The sequence below is a fragment of the Triturus cristatus genome, chromosome 3_2 (genome assembly GCF_964204655.1).
Source record: "Triturus cristatus chromosome 3_2, aTriCri1.1, whole genome shotgun sequence".
NCBI classification, from domain to species: Eukaryota; Metazoa; Chordata; class Amphibia; order Caudata; family Salamandridae; genus Triturus; species Triturus cristatus.
Genome location: NC_140584.1, coordinates 25391362 through 25410960, shown reverse-complemented (window position 1 = coordinate 25410960; position 19599 = coordinate 25391362).

Below are 19599 nucleotides of genomic sequence, written 5' to 3'. Positions count from 1 at the left end.
GGCTGAGTACATGAAGAAGGCAACTAAAAACCTGGAGGCAAGTCAGGAATTACAGAAAGCCTGGCATGACCAAAAGGCTGTCCTGGTGGTGTACCAGCCAGGACAGAAGGTATGGGTGTTGGAGCCAGTGGCCCCAGCAGCTCTCCAAGATAAGTGGAGTGGACCCCATACCATTTTGGAGAAAAAGGGAGAGGTTACCTACCTGGTAGAACTTGGCACTCCCAGAAGTCCCCACAGGGTACTTCATGTGAATAGGTTGAAAGCATATGTGGACAGGGCTGACATGGGCTTGCTCATGGCAACAGATGAGGGACAGGAGGAAGAGAATGACCCTCTCCCAGACCTGCTCTCTCAGAACCCTGACGATGGGTCAGTTGATGGAGTGGCCTTGGCAGGCAGCCTCACTGACCAGCAGCAAGCAGACTGTAGATAGGTTCTACAAACTTACAGACATATGTTTTCTCTGACTACTAGTCAGACCATCTGGTGCACTCACGAAGTGGACACTGGGGACAGTCTGCCTGCCAAGAATAAAATCTATAGGCAACCTGACCATGTCAGGGACTGCATAAGGACAGAAGTCCAAAAGATGTTGGAGTTGGGAGTGATTGAGCCCTCAGATAGCCCTTGGGCTAGCCCAGTAGTCCTAGTACCAAAACCTCACACCCAGGGTGGTAAGAGAGAGATGAGGTTCTGTGTCGACTACAGGGGACTTAATGCAGTCACTAAGACTGATGATCACCCAATTCCCAGAGCAGATGAGCTCATAGATAGATTGGCCTCAGCCAAGTATCTGAGCACATTTGATCTGACAGCTGGCTACTGGCAGATAAAGTTAGCTGAGTCTGCAAAAGCCAAAACAGCATTTTCTACCCCTGGTGGGCATTTTCAATTTATTGTAATGCCCTTTGGTTTGAAAAATGCACCTGCCACTTTCCAAAGGTTGGTGAACCAAGTCCTCTCAGGCCTGGAAGACTTTAGTGCAGCATATCTAGATGATATTGCTGTCTTTAGCTCCACCTGGGAGGATCACCTGATCCACCTGAAGAAAGTTTTGGAAGCCCTGCAAAAGGCTGGGCTCACTATCAAGGCTACTAAGTGCCAGATAGGGCAGAGTCAGGTTGTATACCTGGGTCACCTTGTAGGTGGAGGCCAGGTTCAACCACTTCAGAGCAAAATCCAGACCATCATGGACTGGGTTTCTCCAACCACCCAGACTCAGGTTCGAGCTTTCTTGGGCCTGACTGGTTATTATAGGAGGTTTGTAAAGGGATATGGATCCATTGTGACCCCCGTGAATGACCTCACCTCTAAGAGGATGCCCAAAAAGGTTCAGTGGACTGTCAGCTGTCAGAAAGCTTTTGATGACCTAAAACAGGCAATGTGCTCTGCTCCAGTGCTCCAAAGCCCCAACTACTCCAAAGAATTCATAGTTCAAACTGATGCTTCAGAGGTGGGGGTAGGTGCTGTGTTATCACAACTGAATGAGGAGGGCCAGGATCAACCAGTAGCTTTTATTAGCAGAAGGTTGACCCTCAGAGAGAAACGTTAGTCAGCCATAGAGAGGGAGGCCTTTGCTGTGGTCTGGGCCTTGAAGAAGCTGAGGCCATACTTGTTTGGCACTCACTTCATTGTTCAGACAGACCATAAGCCCCTCCTATGGCTAAAACAGATGAAGGGTGAAAACCCCAAACTACTTAGGTGGTCAATTTCCCTACAGGGGATGGACTATACAGTGGAACATAGACCTGGGAGCAACCATGCCAATGCAGATGGCCTCTCCAGATATTTCCACTTAGAACATGAAGACTCAACTGGTCAAGGTTAGTTTAATGTCCCTGCGTTTGGGGGGGGTTATGTAGGAGAGTGGCATCGACTGCATAGTTGCCCCCAACTTTTTGCTGATGATTTGACTGTTTTTATGACTTTAGCCAGGCTGTGGCCCTGCTATCTAGGACCCCAGCCTATCTGCTTCCTCTGTTAAACGATGTGAGTACCCTAGGTACCAACCAATTGGATGCTGAGGGTGCCCTGACAGTCCCTTGTAGATGGTACCCTAGGTACCCAGGGCATGGGTCCCTCAGTAGGCCTACCCTGGCTGCAGCACTTATTGTGCCACCCTGGGACAGCCATACAAACTGACACCACCAGACCACTACTGTAGTCTGGGTAAGGTGGTGCTAGCACCCCTTACAGGGATATAGGTACCCTATATCCCACCCCATTAAAACACATGTACTCTCATAGGTCACCCCTATAGCAGGCCTTGCTAATCCTACAGGGCAGGGTGCTGAGGTATGTGTGAGGGGGGACCCCTACGTGAGTAGGGCCTCTCTGCAACCTTCGTAAATTCGTTACTGGGTTGTTTGTAGTGTAGCCATACCATATACTCTTAACCGCATTATAAGTCTATCGCGTCACCGCGATAACTTGAGAATGGCTACACAGAACCATATCGTGTTTGGTGTCAAACATGTAGGAATCCTACCTCCAGTCCAGCCATGGGCATGAGGGTACGATTCCCCCTTGCTAGAAGGGCGATATGGGAAAAGCGGTAGAATTTAGACACCAATTTAAAAGTGCACAAGTTTCACAAAATGGCTACTGCCCGCCACCTACACGACCCTGGCTGGCTGTTGCTGGGGAAAACCCCAGCCTCGCCAGCTGGACAATAGGGCTCCTGTGGCAGGGAGGTGCTAGCATCTCCCCAAACAGGCTAATGTGGATTGGAACAGGGTGGGTGCACCAAATGTCCTTTCAGAGTTGCACGTAGGCAGCTGCAGAGACCTAATTCTGCATACACCGCTTGGAACCGGTTCAGGGGCATCCTGCCCCTCGCCCAGGCGGTAAACACACAAAGGGGAGAGGGTGTAGCCACCCTTTCCCGCCTCACCACTCATTGGTGGACACTACTCTGGACACTCCCCTAATCTTGGGGATAAAGGTGAATAATGTGGCCCCAGAGCCTCAGATTAATTTGGAACTTCACAGAACCAACCTTCGACGAGCTGCTGCCCAGCTGACTGAAGAAATCTCCCTTGGGATAAAGGAGTTATCCCCCTGCTTGGCAGGCACCTGAAACACTGCAAGTGACCTGTTTGGAACTTCGCTGCTCCAACGGACTTCGACGACTTCCAGCAACCTTGAGGTGGGTTTCCAGCGCATCCCAGAGGCCAGTGAGTGTGCTCAACGAGTTTGGGCACCGTGGACCACGTGGGTGCCGAGATCCCCAATACCCCAGGACACCGGCCACCTCTTGCATAGCACACGACCCTGACCAGTGGGGAAGTTGTGCTTTGGCCCGTTTACGAGCCAACCCCTCTACAGCAACTGTGCCAAAGACCAGCACCCTAGCCCCCTCCGTTGGCCCGTGGGTGCCCTTTTACGCACGCCAAATTGCCGCCTCCCGCGGTCCCTTGTCTCTCAACTTGTGGGCCCTAGTGGAGGTCTATCTCAACAAACAAGAGTTCCCCTGGTTGCTCCAGGCCTGTTCTACAGTCTCTCCAAAGGAGACCTCTCCCAGACCTTGTGGGTCTGCACTGTAGCTGATTTGTTTATTCTTTGTGGGTTACGGTTGCCAAGGCTTAGTGGATCCAATCTGGACTCTAACACCGCAGAGACCCTCATCCCACGTGGGACAGTTGCCCTCCGGAAGCTGGCCTTCCTTGAAGCCTCCCGGAGCTCCTGGCTGCAGATCCAAGCAACAGCACCTCTCACCTGAAGCACCCGACATCGAAGGGCTCCTTGCTTTGAGCCTCCTGGTCACTGTGCCGTGACCCAGACTCTGTCCCCTCTGCTTTCAGGTTCTTCTCTACAATCTTCACATCTTTGATCTTCACGGCATCATCAACGCTTTTGGCTAGCAGAACTTTTGACTATTTTCCTATTGAAAATCAGCCCGCGACCCGACACCAGAATCGACCTATGCACCCGGCTTCCCTGGGGCAGGTAACAGTGGTACTACGGTACTCTCGAGGTGGTGGGCTCTTCAAAAGCTTAACTCCAAAGTTTTAACTTTGTACTACTGCTAGAAGTATTTTTAATCTATTTCAAACCGCGACCTTCTCCATAGGCTAACATTGAGATCCCGATAGCAGCTCTTTGCGCTGCATGCGTCTCCCGTGGGTCCCCTTCCTCATAACTGTGGGTGGACTCTGAAGGGGCAAGCGATCCTGAATGCCCTAGGCATTGCCTGTAGAATTGTTGTGGTTCTTATACCACTATTTTAGTATATGGTTTGGTCCGCCCCTGGGGCCCATTGATTTCTGTGCTATTTATTGTGTTTATAAATGCTTGTTTGAAGTGTAACTTTGCCACTAGTCACATAAAGCGACTGTGGGATTCTGTCTAGAATAAATACATATATTTTATATATATACCTATGTGGGCTACTCTTTCATTTGGTTATTCAAGAGGTTATTATGGTAAAACAATAAGCTTAACACTCCTTCAAGACTTAGCCTGAAGGCTGCTCTCCACAGCTACCACTAGGATAGCTTTCTTTAAAGGTTGTCTTAAACCTATCATCAATAAGAGTCGAATTAGACTGGTGCAAGGTGTCCCTATAACTAGGAACAGCATATGCCAGGCCAACTTCTCACAATATTCATGGGAACCTTGCATCATTTGGATATCTCCCATGCCTTGTACGACGTTTCCATGCCATTGATACTATAAATCCCCGCCCCACTGGGTGGCCCTTTGGGTGAGCGACTGTCATGCTTCCCGCTACAGCTCATGTCACTTTGTACTCATAAAGTCACAGAAACATCATGTCCACTTATAAGTTGGCCCCCTCCCCAAATTCGTGATGCATGTCATGATTCACTAATAAATATGTTCTGTTTCACTGTTCACTGGTGGAAGGGGTAAGTTTGGTATGTCAGAATATGTTTTCTCAGTATAAATATGCTGCTTGTGCCAAAATCCCTGGTGGCAGTGGTAGGCCCCTGTTCAGAAACAGGTTGGCGAAAGCACTTACAAACAGTTACTTGTGCACGTATCAGCATGCTGAGTCAAAGCTCCACGTGCCGGCTCTGCTCTCACTGAATTAGCGCTCTGCATGTGATCACCCACTGAGCAACTGTCTCACGCTCCATGTTTCCTGGGTCCTATTTAAGTCACACCCTTGCTATTGCCAGCGCTTAGCATCTTCGAACTTCCCTCTTGCCTGAGCTCCTGACATCAGTCTCCTGGACTACCAGCCTTCTGGATCCCACCTGCTTCCGCTGCTGTGCATCTTCTGCTCCAAGGCTTCCTGCAATAAATACAAAAATAGAAAAAGGAACATCAATCCTGTATCCTGGCTACGCAGCTTGCAGAGCCTCTTCCCTCTCAGAACAAACAAAGAGCACAAGGTAAAACACTATCTGTTTTAAAGAGCTACAGGACATAACATTGAACAGAGACTTTAGACTCTGCATTAAAGACAAGTGTTTGTTTGTTTTCTTTAGGACTATGAATGATCATTTGTTTTACTTAAGACTTTGAATGATGCTCACGCAGAGCAAGAACTTATTTACACATGTGTATTGTATCATTCTGTACTGAAGTTCTTGTGTTGTCGTATATGCTTTAATATTTATACATGAGAACTTGAACAGGACAATTAAGCAAAGAAACCACCACCTGTTTCACCTCAAGAAGAGAGTATAGTCTTTTGTGGGTGACTACAGGACGGTTTATGGTATGTTACCATGTATTTCACAGTGAATAACCAGATATACAAAGCTGTGTAAAATCACATAGAATAAAAACACACTAAAAGTGTTAATTAATTTTCAGCTAATGTTCACCCAATGGTCATGTGAATCCCTGTAACCTGATATTCCAGTGATTTTAGGGTGTTCCAGAATCCTGTGGTCAACATCCATTCCAGTGTCCAGAGATACAGAGAAGTAGCCTGTGAAGTTTCCCTGTTTGTCTTATCTCTCTCATCCCAAACCCCTTTTCCCTTTGGGGATTAACTCTGGGCAGTGCATGTATATACTGCTACCTGGGTTAGTCCTCATGGGGATTCGGGGACTATCGTCGCCCCATCTGAACCTCCTGGAGTTCAGGTGAGTGGCTGGCGACATAAATTAACCTGAAAAGGTTGTTGGAGTCTGTAAGGGGAGTTGGCAAAAGTCTTCTAATAATAAAAGGATTGATCTGTTGACAAATATCACATTGTTTAACATAATATCTAGTCTGTTTATACAAACGAGGTCACTAGTAGTATTGCTATAGCATTGCTACGGTTGCGTTAACCTCAGCATGGGCAGATGCCATTCCCTCATGTGCTTCCCTGATTGTCGTATCTGGGCAGTTTGTTAGGAATTATCCTGTCTTACAATCCAGGTAGAGTGATCACAGGAGTGTTGTCTGAATTAAGAGTGTAGGCATATTTAGGAATAAAGTGGTTTTCTACCTCGTTTGGTTGTATATATTGCAGTAAATATAGCTGTATCAATCTTTGTTTGAGATCTGATTAGGACTGTTACTCTAATAGTCTAAATTACAGCCTTGGCAGCAAAGTCCGCTGCACAGTTCCCTTTGGCATAAAACCCATCAAGCCGATGGCCCAACCAGTGCCTCACGTGGACCATGGGAAGCTTTCTTTTAAGACAACTACCTTTCCCCAGAACAGTTTATTTGAATAGGTTCACCTTTTGTATCTTTGAATCCATTCTAGCGCCAGTGTTGCAAGTCAACATTGTACCCTTGCACACAGAAGGATAAATTGGACACTAACTGTGTGGGAACTGACAAGTCAGCCTTCTGTAATGCAAGGATCAGGGCATGAACTTGTGCATGTTACACAGTGCAGTCACCTAAGATTTTAGTGTCGGTTCCCTGCTATTGGAATTTTCCATCCTTCACTACAGCTTGCATTGCTGTGCAGGCTGTGGAGTACTTGCATCTTGTTCCTACCGCTGGTTGAGCATCAATGAGTAAGGTTTTCAGAGTTGGAGCAACATTCTGTTCATATTGGACAACTGTTGTCTTAATGACAGTTTGTAGTGCCAGCGCAGAGAAACCAAAATCATGAGTTTCCCCTATGCCAAATGGTGCTCCTTCAAAATAAAATAGTCATCTGCACACCTGCAAGAACATTTTCACTGGAAGCAAAATGTCCTTCAGTTGGAGCATACATGTGTGATTTGTATGTTATAGGAATAGTCTCTCCCCTGAGTTGCTTGGTATGGGTGTGAGCAGCAGGCTGGTCTTACCATCCCTAGTTTGTAAATATTTTGTCTCTATCATGTTCGCCTGCATAGAACATAAGATATCAGTGTGTTTGTCCACTGTTTTGCTGAAAACGTGGGAGAAATCAAGTCATACAAGGGTTTCACTTGCTCAGCATAGTGAGCCAATTAAGTACATCCAAAGTTAAGAAATCCCAGCAGGGATCGAACTTTAATGTATCAAGAATCTGCAAGGTAGCATACTTCTGAAAGAAATCAGAAGCCAAACCCTTGCCCTTATTAGATAACTGATATCCAAGAAAAGTCACTTTAAGGTAAGCAATCTTTGACTTTTTAAAGTTTATCTTGTGACCATGTGATGTTAATATTGTTAAGGCGGCTGTGTAATTCAAGATCCCTACAACATCAGCGAGTGCTAATGTATCAGGATGGGGAAAGGGTGTTTACCCAGCCAGTACTGTCCATGTAGCACCTTCATTACTCAGCAGTCCAAAATTAACATTCCAGTGCATATTTGGTAATTGACCAGCAAAACAGTTTTGGTATTCCTGGTAAGTCAAAGGGCTTTCCAGATGCTGGTATGCCCTATGGTGTGCAGGTGGAGCTGCAGCTTTGTAAGCCTGAAACTGCCCTGAGACAGCGTCTATAGCATCAAACTCCACCCATGGGTAAAACATCTCAAAGGCATATGCCTCATGACCAACTATTACAAAAGTAACCCCTCTCCGATCGAGGACACCTCAAAGTTTAAGATGCTGAATAACTCCTTCCTTGTGATTTACTCCTATCACAATAGAAGCCACTAGGTGCATACAGATTCAAATAAATTGGATTCAAAGAATTTGAAAACTCACAGATAGGGAATAACCTTTCAAAAGTCAAGCTTGACAAACCTACAGCAATATGTGCTCCCTTATAGGAGTTACCCATGATTACTACAAACATCTCTGTAATGACATAATGACGGTTCACTTGTGTGTGCCCATTAAAGGAACTACTTAAGGTTTCCAAATAAGTCCAAGCCCAGCATTGGTCGCCAATGTTGCATAAACTAAGACTCTGGCTTCGCTCTATAAGGTTTTTTTTCACACCCACTGGTGACATGGGTGAACATATTTCAATGCACCAATGATTGAATGTGAAATATAGGTTATTGTAGCCCTGCAGGACCCCACCCAACACATAGTTGAAGTGGCACCACCGTACGGACTTTACATAGCATCCATTTTGTATGTTCCCTAGTTTGACATTAATTTAACAAAGAGATTCTACCACTTTTCAATATATCCTTCCTTGTGTTGAAAATCTATAATGAAGGTGTGGGGAAATTGCCTTTAACCCAAGAAATTGTCATGGGAACACTATGTGTTTTTAAAATACCCCTCGCACACTAAGAATCCCTTAGTGTCATGCTTCATCATGGGGGTCTTCCCAACCCTCTACGGGGCGGGGCGTGCTGCAACCTACAGAGATGTGGGAGCACTTAATAAAGTGAAAAAGGCTATGTGTAGTGCAGAAGTAGGAGTGGTAGGGTCAGGAAAAGATTGTGGCGCAATGTTAAAAGTTGCCTGGCTAGTGGAAAAAATAAACTTTATTAGCTTCCCTAGCTGGAAACGTTAAAAAATTGGGGAAACGTAGGGGGTCTACTATTATGAGTTGCCTCCTACTTGGTCAACATGTTTCAAAAGCCATCCCCCTGGCTTTCTCTTCAGGACCGTGCGTGATCCCTACTTCACTCACATATTATTTATATGTAATATATGTGCCTAATTTTGTTCAGCCACAAAACATGCTCAAATTAAGCATGCAAGAAAACCATACCTATTTGGTATCTTCTACGACCTGTAAAAAAACTGGAAAAAATGACACAGTGATTCATTATTTGAAACATATCACCATCATGTGGAACAAGGTAGTTTGCAGTAATTACCACCGTGATATATTTTTCTGAATTTGATCAAGTTACACCACACTTATACTTTTGAAGTTGGTGCTGTGCTGCCCAATGGTAGTTTCAAGTCACTTGTCATGTTGTTTAAACACACTTAAAAACACACACATATATATATGTACAAAACACACACAAAATGCCTATTGTTTTTAAAGGCATTTTATGCTCCTATTACTCTTCATTCTTACGTAATTCTCCATGCGATCATGTGTGATACATACACTATTTCATAGACTCTAGGACTTCTTGAGCTGTCACGGAAGGGGAGGGCGCCTGTAGTCAAACACTGCGTGGAAGAACGGTAAATAATATTGTATTAGTTTAGTTCACGTAGTCATTAGTCAACACACCGTGAGGAGGCTCTGTTTAAAGACCTGCCCGGGTCTTACTCACATCATCAAGGCTGCACACTCGCCCGTAAATACTTTCACTTGGGTCCGTGGAACGTTTACTGAACGTTCGGAGCTTCTATTTGTATTGCCTGCAATCTGAAAGCCCGCTAAACTTGAGATTAACCGCTAGAATGTAAATTCTCCCAAGATGGCCTCCTGTATTGTGCTGTTCTCGGTTTTGTAAAAAGTTCACTTCCTGTAAAATCGCATTTGCGTGCTGTCTGCCTGATTACCTCTAAAATAGCTCCTGAATAAAAGAAATGTGTATAAAATTGAGACCAAAACCACAATTCTTTTTTTTTACCAATTAAGTGAATGCTCCACACAGAACTCAAAAGCTGCTGTGATGAAGGTCAGGTGTCAGTGTGACAAATAGTGTTTCCGAGGTGAGGGACATCACCTAAGGTGTGTGCAACTTGCTGGAGATGCTATGGGTCTATCTGGTGTCCAGAAGCCTGTCGCTATGCGTAGAGAGGCCAGGAGAGTCCCATGGTCTAGATATGTGGCGTACCAAGAAACTGACTTGTGTTCAGGATTGTGTTCAGCACAGCGCCAAGCAGGGAGGGCTCACCCAGCCTCCCTGTGTGGTTCATGTGCTGAAGTGAGGGAAGCAACAACAACCCACTAGGTACCAGTGTGCCTTCTAGCTTCTTTGGTGCAACCCAAGAGACCTGCTCTGCAACTGGGCAATATTCTGTGAACCAAGACATCATCACTTCTTTAATGGAGGACAACCCCCAGCTGTTTGAGGCCACAACTGCTAAACACAGATAACTCTTATCAATGTCTGCCATGTAGCTGATTTTTGCAACAAGATCTGAGAGGCAGGCCTGTCGGCATATTACAGCTCCTGTTGAACAGGGAAGCAATGTAACCGCAAAGGGGGAAGTGCAGCAACCACTGAGTTGAATCACATTGTCAAAAACAGGAAAACATGAGGCTTGTTGAGAGACTAAATCTGGTGCTAGAACTATATGTTGAGAAAATTAATGATTGCCAATATGAACTCTTTCCAAAATATAAACAGAGCTGCACTACGGATTGCTGAATTTAGTGATTACTCGTATAAGCCATATAGAGAACGAGCACCTGTTTCGATTCCCACAGTTGAGATTTCCTTGACAGCTATGTCACTGTAATAGTGTGGGAACCAAAGCTACTGTTCTAGAATGGTGTAGTGGTGTTGGAACTGTGGCCATTGTGCTAGGACACTGTGGCTGGTGTGAGAATTATAGGAATTGGTTTAAACCTATAGTGTTGTAGAACACGGTAGCTGAACCTATATTACTAGGTGCAGTATTTTGTGTTGCTTTGCCATTAAAGTTCTTCTCTTTTTAAAATGGCAAGCACTGGACTGAACAGTATGTTATTATGCTTTTTATTTGACTGTTAAGTCTCTTCCGCCCATACTGTCTCACTGAGAAAGCTTAGACTGCTTCTTGTTGCTACCCTGAGATTAAAGTGCAGAAATAGTATGCTTGGCCTAGTGGGATGGCCGCCAGAGGCAAATGACTCCAACCAACACACTTATGGTCCAGTAGCCCCTTCTCTGCTCTGTGGTCCCTCCAAACTAGGGCGGACACCATATATCTAGCTATTGACATATGTCTGCCCCCTATCTAACCTTCTTTACTTTTAAGTGTAAGATGGTCATTTTAGTAGGTCACAAAATCGGGCAGTAAAACCCAAAAGGTGGATTTCTATTTAGACAGTGTTCTTCCCCTCAATCTGTGGATATGCTGGTAGATATGGAGCATAGCTCTTTGTAGAACCATTAGTGTGTGGCTTTGAGTATTTCTATTCCTGCAATTATTTCTAATCTTTTAGTGGCACTGGGAGATTGTTATTTAAGATTTTCGTGTATTTAGTTTTACAATGTCCGAGAGGGTGTCAAAGGACACAAGTAGGCCTACAGGCCCTACTTCCCAATTTTTATTTGGATAGTTCCAGAATTTCAAGTGAATTATTGGGAATCCAAAATACTCCCACTATTGATTTTGGAATTGAAGAAGCAAGGTCATGGTTGTGCTTCTGTGAAGACTGGAACCGCAGTAGTGAACAATGAAGCCCCTGTGTGGTTTAAACCTATTTAATGGTCTTTTTAAGAAGCTGTATGTTGCAAAAACAATGTCAATTATATTTATGTTTACATTGAGCATGAATTGGTACTTAGTGACTGCTTGTGAGTCTGCACAGAAGCCTTCAGAAAGCACTGTATGTTTGCTGCAGACAGTGCCTTAATGAAACACTTTCTGTGTGGCTCTGAGGTATGAGGAAAGAACACAACACATTTGATCTTACAGAATGCAATCACCTTCTGCTTTGCTTGTCCTGCATTTGAAGTAATGCTAGGATTACATACTATATTTCTTCTGGAAAGATGCCCTACAAGGATGGGGTACTTTTACCGAGGATATATTCAAATTCAAATTTTCCAACAAGCAAACAGATTATCTCTGTCACAGAGAGAGTCCATTCTTGCCACCATGTTATTCACCCTTTATTGAGTCCTACTCTCCCAACACATTGCATGAGATCACTATGCTGACTGCATATAATTATATCTCAAGGTGTAGACACAATTCAATCCTGGTTGTCAGCAGTCAACCTTTAGTTAAATCTGAACAAGTCAAATGTATTTCCATCAACAAGACAACCCTGCAACTCAATAGCTCCCTCATCACTGTGAGAGCTGGCCTGGTATATGATGTCCACTAATGTTAGTGGGCATCTTGCACCAGTTCAGACAACCCTTATGGTGATGTGAGAGGTCTTAGACAACCTTAGAAAGCTATCCAAGTGGTAGCTGTGGAGAGCAGCCTTCAGGCTTAGTCGCGAAGGAGTGTAAAGCAGCTTGTTTTACTAGAATGCAATCTTATAGTAAGAATTAAATGAAAAGACCCACACTAAGTATTTATAAAAATGTGTATTTATTATATAATACCCTCTAGTATGTTCCAATATCTCCAACATGGAGTTAACACAATGCACACAATACTTTAGCAAAGTAACATAGTGAATAGCACAAAATACACAGTGGGCCCCGCGGGGGGGGGGGGACCAAACCATATACTAAGAAAGTAGTAGAAGAACCATGACTCGAGTCAGGATGACATCGAGAGGACGTAGAATTGCTGGGGGCCCACAGAACCACCCAAGGTAAGTAGATAGGGACCCGAAGGAGGGAGTGTGCAGTCTGTGAACACGCCCGCTTGCTCCCTACAAGTCTATGTGAAAATGTAAATAAATGTAAATGTGCAAGTTGCAGTTGGATTTTAAAAGATGAGGGACCCTTCCCAGTGAACCCTGAAGAAACCCCATGGAAGACAGAAGGTTGGAGAGCCACCCCACCTGTGAATACCCTTGTACCAACGTCACCTACACCGGGGAAGCCGGGTGCATACGTGTGAAGTGGTGTCGGAAACCACTGTCGAACCCAATGGAGGACTTCAGGAAAGTGCCGCTGCTGGAAGAGGAGAAAGTGCCCGTGGGAATCCAAACATGGATTCTTAAAGAGGAGTGCCTGAAAGCAGAGGGGACAGAGTCTATGTAACTCAGGAGTGACCAGGAGACTTGGAAGATGAATGTCCTCCGATGTCTGTTGCTTCAGGGAAGATGACAATGACCTTGACTCTGCAGCTGTGGGCCCCAGGTGATGCTGAGGAAGACCAGGACCATGGTACTAGCTGTCCCACAAAGGATGTCGAGTGCTGAGGGGTCGGTGTCCGTCGGGAGCACCAACAAGCCTTGGCAAATGCAACCCATGCAAGAAGTCGAGAAGGTGCAAAGTTGGTACCAGCAAGGTCCAGTGGACTAACCACAAGCAGGGGAGTCAGGGCAGGCCCGCGCAATCATGGTAGACCAAAAAAGCCCAAGTGTGACCCTCAAGTGGACCCACAGGGTGGAGGCACTGGAGTTGCTAGAGGACCTCAAGCAGCTCACAAAAAGATGCAGGTCAGGATGCACACGATGCAGTGTGGCTGAAGATTCTGGTCACTGGAGGTGCTCGAGGTTGGGGCTACTTGGAGCCCAAAGATCTTCTAGCAAAGAAGTCAACAAGCCTTTGCAACTGCAAGTTGGACACGGTGCACAGGGGTTTAATTATTGCAAGGGACACTGGCCTTGGTGAGAGGGCAGGGCAGGCCTCATGAGCTATGGAAAACCACCATCTGTGTTGCAGAGTCCACGGAGTCCAGAGGAACTCAGGATTTGTAGACTGGTTGACTTAGGTGTGGTGCCTGCAAATACAGAGGAGTGATTACTTCAGGTGTCTTTGATGCTTCACAGGCCTTGGAAGGTTCCTGTATGATGCACAGGCACAGACAATGTGGCAGACTGGAAGGGAGATGAAGGCAGGCCCAAACGTAGTCCAGCGAAGTGCAGAGTGCCCAGACAGTAGAAGCACTATGGTGTCTGATCTGAATCTTATCCCATGGCTAATCTAAGGACCAACACCCAGGTTAGCCCTTAAGTACCCTAGGGAAAGGGTTGGGAAGATTCAGGGGACCCTCGGTTACTTCCATGTCCTTTGTCCAGTTTCATGCCAGAGCGGAAGCCAACGGCTCACAGGACTGGTTTGAACTGGAATATGCACAGGGACACCTAATGTGCCACTCATGCAGATTTTCTGGCACTGGCAAGCGCACCCACCCAGCCCTAATACACTAAATCCTGTCCAGGAGGCGGTCACACCTCCCTGTGAAACAATGCCTATTGTTCTACCTTCCTCTGCTCGAGCTTGGCTCAGCAGCAGGAGAGCAGAAATGTGTCTCTGGTCGGCAGCAACCATTTTATACTGTCCAGGACTATAAGGCCGGTACCGGGAACACTGAGAGCCTAACGGAGGGCTCTTCCAGTGTTTGGACTCATACCCCCAACATTGTTTTTGATACCTCCCACACCGTTTATGGTTTGGTGGTATGATTCCAACATATTTGATACCAAACATAATAGGATTCGTTGCAGCCGTTTTACGATATGGTCATCGCGTAAGTACGCGGTGCCCCTCTATATAGTATATGGCTGCTTCACTGGCAACCCAGGAGAATGGGCTCCGTAGGCTGCAGGTGTGTCCTGCTCATGCAGGGGCACCCTCTCACTTAGAACCAAGCACCCTGCCTTCAGGATTGCAAAGGCCTGCTATAGGGGTGACTTATATGTTTTAAGTGCAGTGACCCTTACATATAGTAAACCTATGTATTTAGTAAGTGGTGAAGCACCAACGTACACAGGCTGCAATGGGAGACCTGTAGTTCCATTTTGCATGGTTTCCCATGTGTAGCATGCTTCAGCCCATGGAAGACCCCTGGGGTACCTATGCCCTGGCTACCTTAGTACCATATGCTAGGAACTGATAAGGGTACCCCAGTTTCCAATCTGGAGTGTACCTAGGGAACTCAACACAACAATTTAGGGAGAAAGCAGATAGACTGGTGTCCTGATTAGCAGAATCCCAGTCAGACTAGTAAAAAACTAGCATAGCACAAGGCACAAAGTGGGGGTGATCAAGCAAAAGGATACTACCTACGTACAATCACCATTCTCAACAAGTCACAGGGTTTCCACATTGATCCATGTTTATCTTTCAGCGAGTGCGTAAAAGAAATTCCACACTCTCTAGTACTGGATTGGCTATCCATTGTGGATCAAAGTTACCTCCCAGCCCCATGTTCTTTTCAATGTTCCACCTCTCCACCTGACATGGACAGCAGTATGTGGGCTAGCTTCCTGTATTCCATCCTCACACCACTCAAAGCTGCCCTATAATCATTTGCACATCTGAGTATCCATACATGCAAAAACAGCCCTATCATCTCAACTCTACAGAAACTTTTCTTTCATCCACTTCCAACATTCATCAAATTACGAGTCCAGCAAATAAGACTGCTTGGCCAAAAACATAATTATTTTCTTGCTGCCACTCAACACTCAGCACTAATATGATGGGCATGGAGATTTCCAAGCAATGAAGGCGTAGAACAAGAATACGGTCCTGCTTCTGCTTTGCTGCCATCCTAATTTCACCCTGAGTCTGGCTACTCATTTATGAATTACAGGAAATAACTTGCAACCTCTTCCCGATCTCTCACTTACCTCTACCATCATTCTCCTCGTGTGAGATCCATTAGCACTTGCACTAAATCTTCACCTGTACTGCAGGTCCAACCAACTTAAGTACAGCTCATCTACTTTGCTGCTAACCCATGCTTTCATACGACTTCACTTTTCTAAGCATCCTAATGAGCTCTCCATATTTAGGATTTTATATTATTGACTTTTGTAAACTTCTAATTTGCCCGATGGTCCTGTGATGCTAAGGATCAACTGGATGCTTTTCCTTATGACTGCCGGAAGAAGACCTTATGAACAAAGTGTAGGAGAGTAGGATCTGCTTCACATGGGTACCTTCACTTTTTGCTGGTGTTTCACTGTTTTTTTTACCTTAGTCTGGATGTGGCCCTGCTAATCAGGACCCCAGCCTAGCTGCTTCCTCTCTAAAATGGTTTCCATGTACATTAGGTACATTTCTAATTGGATTCTGGAGTGCCTTATAAGCCCCTAGTATATGGTATACTATGTACCTAGGGCATAGGTACCTCAGAGGCCTACCAGGGGCTGAAGCATGTATTATGCCACCCCTGGGAAGCACTCCAAAATGACACCATTGGTCTGCTACTGCAGCCTGGGTAAGGTGGTGCTTGCCCTCCTTACAGTGGTATAGGCTACCTATATCACTACCATTGCACACATATATAAAACCTATAAGTCACTCCTATGGCAAGCCTTAACAATCCTGAAGGCAGTGTGCTTGGATTTTATGTGAGAGGGTGCCCCTGCATGAGCAGAGCCCCTCTGCAGCGTTCGGAGTATTTCCTCTGATGCTGTTTGTGGTGCAGCCTGACCATATACTCTTAAGTGCATTATAACCTCGCGGTAAATGCTAACTTTGGGTTGGCTGCACGGAAACATGTTGTGTTTGGTGTCAAATGCTGTGGAATACTACCCCCCCTCCACCAGTTCTGGCGGCGGGGGTAACATTCCACCCTTCTAGAGGGAGAGACATGTTCACACTGGTCTAACCCGGTAGGACTTTCTACAGCCCTGGCATCACAAAATGGATGTCTCTGCCTCAGACACGGGTCTGGCCTCCTACTGCTGACCAGAACTCCGGCAGGGGAGGCCTGGACAATAGGTTTCCTGTCCCAGGGAGGTGTAACCACCTCCCCAGATAGGCAGATGTGTATTGGGGCTGGGCGGAAGCACTCTCAGGTGCTTTGAAGTCCTGCACTGGGGGCCCACTTGGTGTCCCTGTGCATAGTCCAGTTCAAACCAGTTGCAGGGGCTACCTGCCCCTGCTCTGGCACGAAACTGGACAAAGGAAATGGGTGTAACCACCCCTCTTTCCAAATCCTCCCATAGGTGGGTCCCTAGAGTATGTCCAACCCCCAAACTTTGTGTAAGTATGGGAACCCAGTCCTTGCGACTTTAGATTACCCTGGACGAAACTCTGCAATATATATCCTGGACCTTCGACGTTCTATTTCAACTAGAAGACTGAAGAAATCTCCCTTTAGGTCAAGGAGTGACTCCCCTGCTTGGCAGGCACCAAAGAAGCAACTGACCGGTCTGCATTGCTGAAGCTCCCGCCGGACGCCGAAGTCTTTGCATCACCAGAGATGGATTTCCAGACTTCCCCGAGGCTACCCTGAGTCCACAGCAAAGCTGAGGCATGTGGCTATAGTGGGTGACGTGGAACCGTGACCCCTGGACACCGTGATCATTTGCAGCACCATCATCTTTCTGGTCTTCCTCGAAGTTGTGCTTTGGGCTCCGAGTAGCCCCAGCCTTGAGCATCTCCTGCACCGAAGATTTCTGGCCTCCAATCGACCAGTGGGCCAGTTTCCAGTGCAACCGCTCGAGGCTCCTTCGCGATCGCTAGCCCGTTGGCTAGTAGGTCCCCACGAAGGCAACTCCTCTTCTGATTGGGCTTTCCTGGTTGCTCCAGATGTGCCCCGACTTACCCTCACTGGGTGAGTACCCCAGACCTTGCTGGTCTGAACCAACGTCCTTTCTCTGATTCCAAGTGACTTGCCGTTGCCAAGGCTTGTTGGGTCCGATCTGGTCGCCGACACCGCAGCACTCGACAGGCTTCGTGGGACAGCTCGAATCCAGCTCCTGGTTGTCATCGGCACCTCCTGGACCTCGTGGCTGAAGAGTCAAGACACCCGTCAACTCACCTGAAGCACCCGACATCTGTGGGCATTGGTCTATCGTGCCCTTAGTCACTGGTAAGTGACCCAGACTCTGTCCCCTCTGCTTTCAGGTTCCTTCCATCCTAGATCCAGGCTTGGATTGCTTTGGACACTTCTCCTCTTCACGGCAGCAGCACTTCTTCGCCAGCTCCCATTGAATCGACGACGCGACCCGACACCAAAAGACACCTATATACCCGGCTTCCCTGGGTGAGGTAACACGAGTACTCAGGTGCTCCCGTTGCTGCTAGCCCTAGAACTTCCTAAGTCCAAAAGGGTTTGGGCCTGACTCATTTCTAAGTGTCCCTAATCTTTAAATTTCCAACCGCGACATTGCCCATAGAAGCTAACGGGTACCCACAGCTGTGTTTACACACTGCACATGGCCCCCGTGGGTCCCCTGTGTCACTACCTTGGGTGGTTCCATGGGGTCCCAGCGATTCTACAGGATCTAGCCCTTGCGTCTAATTCAGTCGTGGCTCTTATACCACTTTTTTGGTATGGTATATAGGGCCCAAACGTGTATTTGTGCTATTACTGTTGATAACTGACTTGTAAATTAAGTACTTTGAACTCCAGTCTCATAAAGAGACTAGAGGGGTGTGTTTTATCTTAAATACAAATATTTTAAATATATACCTGGTGTGGTTGCCCTTTCATTTGATCATTCAAGAGATTATAGACTGGTAAAACAAGTATTCCTTCAAGACTTAGCCTGAAGGCTGCTCTCCGTAGCTACCACTAGGATAGCTTTCAATAAAGGTTGTCTTTAACCAATCACCATAAGGGGTTGTTTGGACGGATACAAGGTGCCCACTATAACTAGTGGACAGCATATATCAGGCCAACTTCTCACACAAAGCAAATAAAGGGGCTTGTTGGAGATTCTCAGGTATTCCAACAGCTTTCATGTGGCCCTCTCAAACTGAAGGTCACTAGTTAGATTAATGACAATCAATGGTTAACAATGAATGAAGATGTGTTAAAACAGATGTCTTGATCTGTTAGTTGAAACCCATGTTATTATTATTTTGTCCTACATATCCAATCAGATTGCATTAAAAACGATTCCTACTCACGGTGTAAAGGATCTCCCTCTACCTCTGACGTGCCTGACCCAGGAAGTCCTCTGGAGAAATGTGTTTTGAGTCCTGAGAGCCCTGGATGAAAGATCTATTTGCATTCTGGCCTTAAATATCCTAGGATGAATACATTCTCAAGCCTCTGTTTTAAAGATGATAGTTTAAAAGATATTTGGGTTTTAACCAAAAGAGCAAATGATACAGGTATTTGCCAGAGGAATTTACTAGTACTTACAAGAGTCCATTGTCAACATTTTCCACAGCTGCCCACATTAATTGCATCAGCAGTACTATAGAGGTGCCAGATAGCATTGCACTGAGCAGGGTGATCAATGATCATGGCCACCCTCAGATAATAGTGCTCCTAGTTGTATCAAGCTACCTATAAACCTAAGCATTCAAAAGCTTGGGGCATTGTTTGCCAAGATGTGTATCCTAAGATTACCTCCTAGTCAATAGCCGGTCAGTTAACCAACCAGGCTGTGGAGTGGGCGGAGTCAGATTTGGCCATGAAGCTAGTTGGCACCTTAACATCTCAAAAGAGAAGGCAGGCACATTGTGGATACATTTGGCTTTAAACCTTTGTTCAAGTCAGGGCAGAAGTACTACAGTCTGTAAGGCAGGGCCTGGGACGTGCGCCACAGCAATCGCCCTTGGCCCTCATGGTACTCTAAGGCAGTTCCCTGGGATTGATGGGAGTTAAGGCTTGAAGCAGGGGATCATGACTAGGCCCAG